Source organism: Vigna umbellata, chromosome 1, assembly GCF_029865625.1.
Source record: "Vigna umbellata cultivar VRB3 chromosome 1, Vumbellata_1.0, whole genome shotgun sequence".
Taxonomy (NCBI): domain Eukaryota; kingdom Viridiplantae; phylum Streptophyta; class Magnoliopsida; order Fabales; family Fabaceae; genus Vigna; species Vigna umbellata.
In genome coordinates, this window is record NC_142165.1 from 3,373,111 (window position 1) to 3,384,991 (window position 11,881).

General features: G+C 34.5%; 1 long non-coding RNA gene across 1 annotated transcript; it reads right to left on the minus strand.

The window, feature by feature from the left end:
* Positions 1-2,485: 2,485 nt before the first annotated feature.
* Positions 2,486-8,113, minus strand: LOC124845036 (uncharacterized). The gene is made up of 5 exons (XR_007029425.2): positions 7,906-8,113; positions 7,537-7,683; positions 6,858-6,925; positions 3,265-3,399; positions 2,486-2,868 (listed from the first exon to the last, which is right to left on the minus strand). It is a non-coding gene; the product is annotated as an uncharacterized LOC124845036 (long non-coding RNA).
* Positions 8,114-11,881: the final 3,768 nt, after the last annotated feature.

Sequence of the window (11,881 nt, forward strand, 5' to 3'; positions counted from 1 at the left end):
TGATCACAAACTAAAGATAAAATTTGAATAGGAACCAGGGATTTTCTTTAAACTAATAATTGAAATAACTCCCACGCATATTCTTTAACGTAATGTCTGAAGAAGAAAAGATAACAATGAGCTAAAAACAAGGAAAGTTGATATTTTGGGTACATTTTCCTCTTCCTCATTACCAATGAAGTTGAAGCAATGTCCGGGAAAACCTTTGGTCCGCTAAGTAAAAACAAAACATTGAAACTGTGATGGTGAGTGTGTGCTAAATTTGTAGGACTCTTCCGTTCTTTTTTCCAGGTAAGTGTCAATGGATAGTTTAATATGTAAACAGACAGAATGAATATTATTATTCACCCACATAGGAAATTTCCTAATTTGAGAGTGTGAAGAACTAAAACATTGAAGTTTAGTGTTCTGGTTAAATCGAGTCTTTACTATTTTATCCAACACAATTTTTTATAGAATAAAAACAGTGCATCCTATGTAATTTTCTATGATTTAATTTGTACTGACAAATAACTCTTTAAAAGGGCATCTTCCATCCTAAAATATCGGTTACGTTTTACCATAAAAAAAGGGAAAAGGTTTTTCACTTAAGAAAAACTGCTGAGACAATTTACAATTGTTTTCTTTTGTCATGACAATCACCAATGTAATGAGATCTCTTCAAACATAGACCATCTTTCAGAATTTTGAAGAAGTGTTTGGATTAGTGTTTTAGGAGGTCAATTTTAAATCTAATTCAATCTTACAAATGGTTATAAAATTGGTTTGTAAGGTGATTCCACTTATATATTCTAAATTGGTCTAAATTTTGATCTTATCTATAATCGATATGGAACTTTTAACATAATCCACTCATGCCGAAGTATATATATCTCATGTATGGAACTAGACATTAATGGATGGACCGATACTAGGTGGAACAATATGCCCAACAAACACAATTCTTCCTAGAATAGGCTCTAACTCATGGCTCTGATACTATGAATAGATTTTTCGAGAGAGGATCACTGCAGAGATACAACACCAATGAGACATGAACTCAAAATAAGGGTTGACACCACCTACAACCCATAATCTTAAGGAAATGGGTTTATGAGTCTTCATCTTTATATGATATTTAACTTTCTCACTTTTTCTCAATGTAGGACTTAAGCTCACACTTGGATTCCCAACAATTTTCCCCTCAAGTATAAGTCCCTTCACATTGGCACTTCCGCTAACCACGAGTACCCCTTCTTGAACTACCGTTCATCTCAAAGGGACACACTTGCCTAACCCTCCATCAAGAAGACTTTCAATATAGGGACTCGTCTAAGCCAGTCACCAACATGAACCTTCAGCTCACAGGTCCTAGGATCAGAACCTCACTCTGATACCATGTTAGGAAGTGAACTTTAAGTCTAACTCAATCCTATCAAATTGACTTGTAAGGTGAAGTTTACACTCCTTATATATACTAAATTGGTCTTGACCCTAATCGATGTGAGACTTCTAACCATTTGTAACTCAAGGAACTAACAAAAAAGATAACACGAAAAGCTATGATGCCTAGATACTTCAATTTGAGGCACCGATACTTCAATTTGGAGCACCGATACTTATTAATGAAGTATCTAATCTATAAATTAATAGTACTTTTATTATAACAAATAATTTATAATTTTTAACTTTCACAACATTTATAAATATTTATGAAAGGGTTTATGGATCTTCATCTTTATATGATATTTAACTTTCTCACTTTTGCTCAATGTAGGACTTAAGCTTACACTTGGATTGCCAACAATTTTCCCCTCAAGTATAAGTCCCTTCACATTGGCACTTTCACTAACCACGAGTACCCCTACTTGAACTACCGTTCATCTCAAAGGGACGCACTTGCCTAACCTCCATCAAGAAGACTTTCAATGTAGGGACTCATCTAAGCCAGTAGTCACCAACACGAACCTTCGGCTCACAAGTCCTAGGATCAAAATCTGAATCTGATACCATGTTAGGAAGTGAACTTTAAGTCTAACTCAATCCTATAAAATCGGTTTGTAAGATGATGTTTGCACTCCTTATATATACTAAATTAGACTTAACCCTAATCGATATAAGACTTCCAACCATTTGTAACTCATGGAACTAACGAAAAAGATAACATGAAAAGCTATGATGCCTCGATACTTCAATTTGAGGCACCGATACTTCAATTTGGAGCACCGATACTTATTAATGAAGTATCTAATCTATAAATTGATAGTACTTTTATAATAACAAATAATTTAAAATTTTTAACTTTCACAACATTTAATGTATATGATTTTAATTTCACACAATAGCAATTATATATTTATCATGTTTTTAAGAATTTTTGTAAACTTTTCAATATGTATATATATTGTTAAATACATGTCGTATCTAATACATGTATCATATCGTGAGTCACATGGAAAGTAAAATAAAATAACCCAAACTTATCAGTGAAAGGCAACAGGGAAACTAACCAGCACAAATAGAACATTGATAATAGTTGATGAATATTTATATACGATATTAGACGAACAAATTTTTTGTGAAATCCTAATCAGAATGCATTTACACGACTACAAAACTAAGAAAAAATTTATAACTGAGAATCAACTATACATATAGCAAGGAATAGCAGAGTGGTATTTCAAGGAAAGGAATAAGAAAATAGACCTGCTCAATAAAGTAAACAAGCAAATCCTCTGAGAGTTCACGGTCACCAGATTGGGAGCAAGTTTCCATGCAGTCCTTGTAAAGATTTTCCCTTTTTGACAAAGCAATAAACTGCTTCCATCTTCCAGCTTTTTTATAAATATAAGCTACACGCCTCATCTCAAGAAGCTCATGCTTTTCAATCTGCACTTAAAATTGTTAATAATCGTTCAAACTTTAAGGAGTTGTTTGGTTTGAGAATGTGTTTTCCATTTTCATTTTTAATTACAGAATGTAATCACGTTTCAGAGTTTGTATAAGAAACATTAAAACTTTTGATTCCACAGTTTTCTGTTTTTATTACAAAATTTTACGTTTTCACAGTTTCCCATAAGCTTTTGAAATCAGGGAAGTAAATGAAAATAAAGTGAAATTTTTGTAATCAAATGTAAAAAAAGAAACAACCAAAAAAACATTTCTTCAAACCAAATGATATAAGTTTCTCAGTAAACTTCAGATTTCAGTTTTACCAATTTGTGCAAGTTCAAGGAACATTGTGTCATGAAATAACAATCAGACATAAGAATAGAAGCAACGGACCAGAAGGGCCCGAATGAAAAGGCCGGCCTTCTCACAAAGATGAGCAATCCATGGATGATCGTAATGACTAAACATGCCATTAGCTAATGTAGCATCAGCAACATTTGGAAACGTCACAAGATTAATTTCCAGCACCTACAGATAGTAAATACTAAAATAATTAATAAAGAAACTATATAACAACAATTGGGTCATGTATAGAGATTACAGCAAATAAAATAGAAGAAGGAAATTTGTATTAAGTTTGTTAGATCTAATGATCAACTTGCATATGTGTTAACAAAATCATTAAGGGAACATTGAATTGATTTTATCTGTTCCAAGCTTGGGAAAATGCTATATACTTATTAGTCATACCTATCTTTGTATCTAAGTATCTATGATTGATCTTTGATCTTCCCTATACATATTGTATCAGGATCCTATAATATAAATATGACAACATATGAGGAGAGTTCTCAAGCTCTCTCAGTTACTCTTAAATGTAGTCCTTTTTCCCACTGTTCCTCCTACCTCACCCGCCTCCTCTTTCGCAATGGTGTCTGGACTATAAGCCCCTCCATAATGGAAACACCTACCTTCCTCCCTCCTTCTAATACTCGGGATAGGGAAATCCTCTTGATCCTCGATTCCTCAGGCCTCCTGCTGAGTTTTCTCCTATATTTGAACCATATGTTGTTCCATTCCTTTCTTTCCTCACATTGCTATCATTATTGGAAGCAACCTGCGAACTTCCTACTCCTTTAAAGGATTTTGTACGTGACACTACTCTTGTCCCTCCTTGATACAGAAAATTGGAGTTGTTATTTCGGTATAATACTCCTCTCCCTCATCTAGCATCTTTCATTGAATCCTCCACATCACAAACAATTTCCATGGCCAAAATTGAATATTTCGGATCATGTGGCCTAGTCTGGCTGCGTATCTTATTTTGTAAACCAGCAAAGAAATACCCCAACAACTGTTCTTCAGAAATATGCAGAATTTGTGACACCAACAATTCAAACTCTTGGATGTAATCCTCTACTTTATAATTTTGCCTTATTGCTGCCAACGTTCAAAAACTGTGTTGCGGTCCTTGCCTCCAAATCTCCTATTCAACGCAGTTGTCATATCTTCACACGATGGATTTTTTGTTTTTTGTTTCCAGAATTTAAACCGGTGACTTGCATTCCCCTCCATAATGATGAAGGCCAAGCCTAACTTTTCTCTTGGGGTGACATTCTGCACCTCAGAATTTTTCTACCTTGAAATCCACCCTAACTGATCACTCCCTTCAAATGTAGGTAATTCCACCCTTTTCATCCAATGTCTCTGGACTTCTTTCCCTTCCTCATCGAATCTGTTATTGTGTACAGATCTTTCTTCCCTCCTTCCTCCATCATTAATAGAATTTTAACCCCTTCCAGGCTTTTATCGGCTTTCTTGGAATGACGCAGCAGCACTGATTTCTTGCAAACTATCTTTCATGATATCCATTTGTACCTCTGTCATAGCCCTCTCTTGTTCGCTGGCCCATTTCTCTATAGCATTCATTCTATTCTCCATAATTCTCCATGGTCAGATCAAATTGTTATGTTCCACGACCCAAAAAACAAGATAACACACCAACCTTTCCTAAATGTTCCTCATGATATCACTCTCACAGTGAATCAGAAAAAAAGAAACCAAGGTATTTGTTTACAATGGACGATGCTTCCCTTCCCACAGGACGGAAGTTCCTGTCAACTATACACAACTCCGAAAACTACCCCACACAACAGCCCTTCATCCTATATAAAGACTCTCTCATAAAGGCTCACCCCTGCCCTGACACAAACTCCCCTCTAACTACTTTTTATTAATAAATTTTCTCCTAAAATATACATTCCATTTCCTATCACTGTCTCTGACATCCCCAGGAGATATGACCTAAATAGTAAATGTAACTAGTAGTCCTCACCTTAATAGTTGATTTTGTGGCATTGAATTAGGTCCAAAACCCAAATTTTAAAATGCTACCAAAGTCTATCTTAGATCTATTGTTAGTTCACCCACATTTTCCATGCATAAGTTCCATAAACTCTAGGCACAAGGGGGAGAATTGAGGTATTTACATATCTTAAAGGTGTTAAAACACTTAAAGGTTTCCAAGTAGATGATAAATGTATATCAAATTTCTAATTACAAAAGAAACATTAATATTTTGTAAATCGTAGTGCTTTGACATGTAAATCGTGAAGTATAAGTTAATTGGTAGATTTTCATCACCATATAATCATAACATGTTTGTAAAACAAGTCTACCTAGGAGAACAAGTGAAGATAGATAAGATACCCCTCTAGTTAGTTCCTACATTTTAAGGGATGAATGAACGTCATTCTTACAAATGGCCAGCCAAATAGATTGCCAACCGTTTGCAGACCATTAATATGCTGACAGAAGGAATTTCTAAAACCAAAAATCTTCATTGGTTCACTATCACCTAGAATATAAGAGTGGAAAAGATATTAAATACAAAAACCTAACCTTGTGTTTAGGTAGGAATTTCACAATTTCTAAGACATTCAAATACATTACATTTGAATTAATGTCATTTCACATTGTTTCATTTTTCAATGTTTTGTTTAGATAAGGCAATCCAAATTTAGTGAATTTTAATTTTCTTGTTTGGTAAAGTATTTCAATTACAACCAAATTCCAAAAATTATTTAAATATCAAAAAATTGTTAAAAATTCTAAATTCAAAAATATCAATATTGATAATCTTTTGTAGCCCAGATTGAGCCAAGTCAGGGCAAAGCACATTATGTCAAGTTGGGATGGGTCCACATTCATGTGAGTTAGGGTCTAACCACATTTAGTTTAGTTGGGCTTGGCCAAGGTGGGTCCTAGTTCGATCAAGACCAAATCAAATCGGATTGAGTTGAGTTGAGTTTGTCTGAGCTCAAGTCGATTCAAGTTGGCCCAAGCCCAACCGAGCCAAGTTGGCCCATGCCGAGGTCGACCTAAGTCCAAATCAAGCTAGGTGGGGCAGGATCACTTTCAGCCTAATTAGGCTAGGTCCATCTCGAGTCAAGTTCGGTTAGGTCCAGTCTAGGTTGGGTATAGGTCAATTGGGCCCAGGTATATCGAGACAAATAAGGTTAAGTTTAGTTGAGTCAGGTTGGACCTGTGTTGGCCAAAGACGTCGGGTCAAAACCAAGTCAAACTTAATTAGGCCAAGTTGACCTGGGCAAGACAATCAAAACTACAAAGACCAAAATATGAACTTGAGAATATGGAGAATTTCAAATTCTTTCTTTCCATGTAGAGTTTGAAATTCTTTAATTTTAAGTAATCCACTTAATCTAATGAAATTCTAGAATTTCAATTTCTTTCAAAATTCCTTACCCAAACAACATATTTTGTCATAAAGCATTACACATTCTCTAAAAAAAATGAATTACCTTTTTAATATGACCTATCCAAACACACGATAAAAAGTTCTAGTGCATAGCATGAAATTGGCGTATAAGATGTTCAAATGTCAAATTAGAAAATAGAATTCTATATGGAAAACAGGTAATTAAAACATATGAGAAGTAATAGAAAATTATGAAAACTCAACCGACCAATGATATACAGCCGTCCGAGTGACAATTCCTAGCGTGTTTGGAGTTATCCACTTCCGAAAGACAACCTGAAGGAATTGAAACATCAAACACATGATAATTAATAATCACATATGCATCCCAACACACTCTACGAAATAGATTCTTATAAGGTAAGATTCGTGGATTTAAATTGCAAACCACATCACGTGATGCAGCCACAGCATCTGCTTGCTGTGGTGGCCGCCACAACTACATAAAGTTGTGATTGTGGATCACATTGACCACAGTTGGTCCTTTAGCCACCGACATGCAATGTTCTACAACAATAACTAAAAACCTCGACCATATCTAATTCTAAATCATTGACAGATTTACGCCTGTCCTTTCATCCGATGTAATTTCATCTTTGCTTTTGTTTCAATGTTAAAAACTTGCAAATGATCCTGTGTAGTCCCTGGAACTTGGGCTGAAAATAGAACCTCATATTCAGAGACATACAAAATCCATATGTGCACAAGCTGCAGTTATCCGAATCATTAACTAGCACAATGACACAAACCACAGTGATCATTCACCATGACGAGATGCGTACACAGAACTTATCGATTTTTATTCTTCCATAGCCACAAAAGTAGAGAAAAACATGCATGATATACAATTAGGAGCTACCAACACAAATCAGAGCCTCCAACGTTACCTTTCAGAGCAAGAATACGAGTTGTGGTTCATTAGAGCACAATCAGCAGTTATGGGCCGTCTCAAAGGCTGCATTGGCGTACTCGTCCGATTCCATTGTCACATGAGTAAATGTCATGAATTTCCGGTTGATTGCGACGCTTTCCAGCTGCAAAAGAACACCAAATCGAAAATAAAACAAAAAAAAGTGGAAACTTCACAGTTGGGTCACTGTAATGGAATGGTGACAACGGTATGAGGATATGAGATCTAACGAATGAAAAAAATAGAGACAACCCACACCCATTTGCTGAAAATGAAAAATCTTTGATTTTGGAAATGGAAATGGGAAATTAAGACGAGGGTAGGAGTGGAAAACAGAGACACTAACCGTTAAGGTCTATTTCATGGTGATAGGGGCGTTTGCAGCAATTGTACATGAACAATAGCATCAGAGAGAGACAGAGACGTTAGGTAGAAAGAGAATGTTGAAGTTTAGAGGAAGAAATTTGTTACACTTTGAGATATGATGCAACGAAAGCTACGCGGAGAAACAGTGAGATACTGTGAGACGGATGAACGGAACAGGAGAAACCGGAAGGGTAGATTACGAAATTCCAACACTCAGCCTGGTATAAAACTTGGGCCTAGAAATCATGTATGAACTTAGGATAGACTTTTTCTTCGTGCACCCCAACAATTTTTAAAAGGATTATTTTACTCTTTCTAAAAGTGATTTTGGGATTATTTAATTTGAAAATCGTCTAAAACATTTTTTAAATTATTCTAAATTATGTTTTCCACATTATCTTGTTATTCCCGATTAGAGATGAGCATTTTTGCCAATTGATTAAAGTTTATTCCATGAGTATTTTCAACTCTTTTAAATTGACTTTCAAGAACATTCTCAATCACATTAATTATTAATAAATGTGTTGATGGGAAAAACTAGAAATGTTTTCCAAAATTACATTTTTAACGTGAAATATCTATTTAATTATGATAGGAATAAAGCTGAGAAATTATCCTTTGTAAATCTATCCTTGGATAATTTTTTTCTTTTTCATGTATAATGAGTTGGATTACTAATATAGTTCCACTTTAATATTTAAATATTATATACAATATTTTTTAATTTCACAATAAAATGATACTTAAATGTTATTGTATTTATATAATAGTAACATGACATGTTATAACATCTTTTGTCGATCAAAGCAAGTTATTGGTAGTAGCATGACATATCAAACAATATGATTAGGCTCGGATGTAATTTTTAAATCTTTGTCACACAATTGGTTAATGTTAAGCAAATTATATTTTAATCCATCAACAAGCAAGACATTTTCAATAACGTATGAAGAGGGTGCTTGAATTTTATCGATACCTACTATTTTACCCTCGTTATTGTTTTCATATGTGACGTGACCACTTGTTTTGTATGATTTGTTGATGAATCTTGTTGAATCTCCTGTCATGTGTCTGGAGCATCCACTGTCCAGATACCACTAGCTTGCTTTTCTCCTTGTTCTGCACACGTTTCAACAGGATTTGATTTGACCATCATACTTAAATCTGTTTGCTACAAATGTTGGTCTCTAACAAGCTTCAGATCTTCGTCGAAATTGTTGTCAATTTTCCATTTGTTCAACAGGAATTTTGTGAACCTTTCTGCCATCAGATCATATTATTTATCCTCCAATTGTAGGATGTTGATGGTTCTTTCTTTCCCTTGAATTTATTTCCAAGATACTTTTGTCTTAAAAAACTCATAAGAATTATTAATGATAGAACTACTCATATCTTTACTAGTTGCATTCAAGAAATCCTCATTAATTTCACTCTTACTCACTATCAAAGAAATATTAGCCATCAGGATCAAAGTAATCGATTTTATTGAAAATCAAATCGATTAAAACTTGAACAAAATTCAAATTCCCAACTCTAGTGCCAATTGTAGAAAATAGTACGTCAAGTTTCTTAACCAAGAGGGGGTTGAATTGGTTTTGTTTTATAAAAATTGTTATTTTAAAACTGTTTTCAAAATCTTTGAACCTTTCTTGGAATGCAAGGGTAAAGGGATAGAGAAATTCACACAAAGATATATACTGGTTCGGCCAAAGCCTACATCCAGTCTTATTTCAATCAACTTGAGATTAAAAGGATTCCACTATATAGATTGAATTCTACAATAAGAAATATAGAGATAACCCTCTCAATGTATTTTCCTCTCTAACTTCAAATCTACTATAGTAAACACACATAAAGAACAATCATCTTCTTGCAACCTCTTTGAGATACCACACTCAAAGTCATTAGAGCTCCACAAGTTCTCTTCCTGGCCAGCAACAACAGGGAAACCACAATCACAAATGATTGCAAATGACTCTGATCTTCCAAAAGAACACCTCACAGTGCAGATTAATCAGACTTGTAAAGTACAACAACTCTTCAAGAATCCTTGATATGATTTCTTTCCAAATGAACTTCTTGATTCTTGGAGAAAAGACACTCCTACAATTAAGAACTCAACAAACTTTATCATATATGAAAGTTATGCTTAAAAAATGGTTTAATGCAAAGAGCTATGTGTATATTTAGAGATATAACAGTATTGACGCAAATTAATCTATTACGTTATTAATGTAATCGATTAAGCAATTAATACTTTCTTAACAGAATTACATTAAACGCATTTAACAGATTAAGCGTTGCATGTAATCAATTATGTAATTAATACAAGTCATATCATTTAAAAATATGATCGTTATGGTAGTTATGACTTATCGAAAAACAGGTTTTCAAAGCATACGTGTTTTAATCGATTAAGAAAATAATGTAATCGGTTAAGTACCATACTTAAGAAAATTTGAAAACGTTTTCATTCAAAACTCATCAATGCACTCAGTAATCAAGTATAAGCAAAGACACGAGTTTTAATCAATTATCCACATAATGTAATCAGTTAAAACTATTAGTTTGCCATATTTAATAATGTACTGATATTAGATGAATTGAAACAAATTTTATAAGTTGTGTAAACAATTTATTCATCCAGATATACAGGGTGCAGAGAGTTTTATCATTCAAAACCAATGAGTATGTATATCATAGATATAGTCATAGATATAATCACAAAGAATATGCATAATATATAGTTCAAGCACAATCAAATATATAAGCAACAATGTGTGCAAGAAACTATTAAAACATTTATGTTGTTGTCATCATCAAAAACACAGATGGGATATATGGGTTTAGCTTTAACATATCTTCCCCTATCAACACTTTTATGTATATACACAATCCTTTAAGAATTTCAAATCTCATTTTTTTAAACCGTTGTCCTTGACTCCCAAGCCCAAGCTCCATTTCTTCCTAAACCCACGTACTCATCAACAAGGGTTTCATCTCTACTAGGGTTGCCCCCATAATTTCACATCTGCACAAGAAAACTTACTAAGTGTTTAGGAAAAGAAATGGGTCAAGCTTCTCAACAAGCTACCTTGAGCAATTAGTTGTCAAAAATTGATTTGTGTCCCAGATGCTAAGGACCCCAAGGCATGTTTTGATGGTAAGTTCAATGTTTATTTAATATGTTTCCCTAATGGTTAATTTCCTTACTTTTCTTTTCTTTTGTAGAAATCATGTTGGATATGTTTGAGTACAAGGCCTTTCATTCTACCGTTGGACTGGCTACTCGTCCTCCTTCTAAAAAGCAAAATATCCATGTTGGGTCATCGTCAATTGCCTTTGTCACTGAAACAAATGTTCCTTTTGTTATTGTGCCACCTATGGTGGATTTGAAAGCCACCGAGTTTCCCCGAGACACCATCATCATTATTAACAACGGTGTTTCTACTATTGAGGGGGTATTGCCACCTAAAAGCATTGTCCAAACTTTCGTTGTGGGTTACCCTCAAGGTGGTTTGGTTCAATTTGTGTTCACCCAACAAAAGAGCCAAATTCTTATGCCTTTTCATCATCCTCCTCCTCCAAGGCATTTCCCAAGCTCATAACCACGAGTGGTGGTTCCCTTAATCTTGTGGACCATGTATCAGCATCGATCCCTGAAGCCCTTTTATCGTAGCATCTTCGATTGCATGGCGATCATATTCACCAACATGGGGTAAACTTTCCAACTTAATATGACATCGAGTTGATGAAGATGGTGGGTCCTAAAGGTTATATCGAATCCACGAAAGTGATAATAGCTCACTACATGGCGATCATGCAATACTTCAATAACTGCTTGGTTGGGAAAGAAAAAATGTCTAACAAGCTTGGTAAGGTAGAGAAAGAGAAGACGAGCATGATTGTTGAACTATAAAATCGGGCAAGGAAGATTGTCACTTCCTAGTATATAC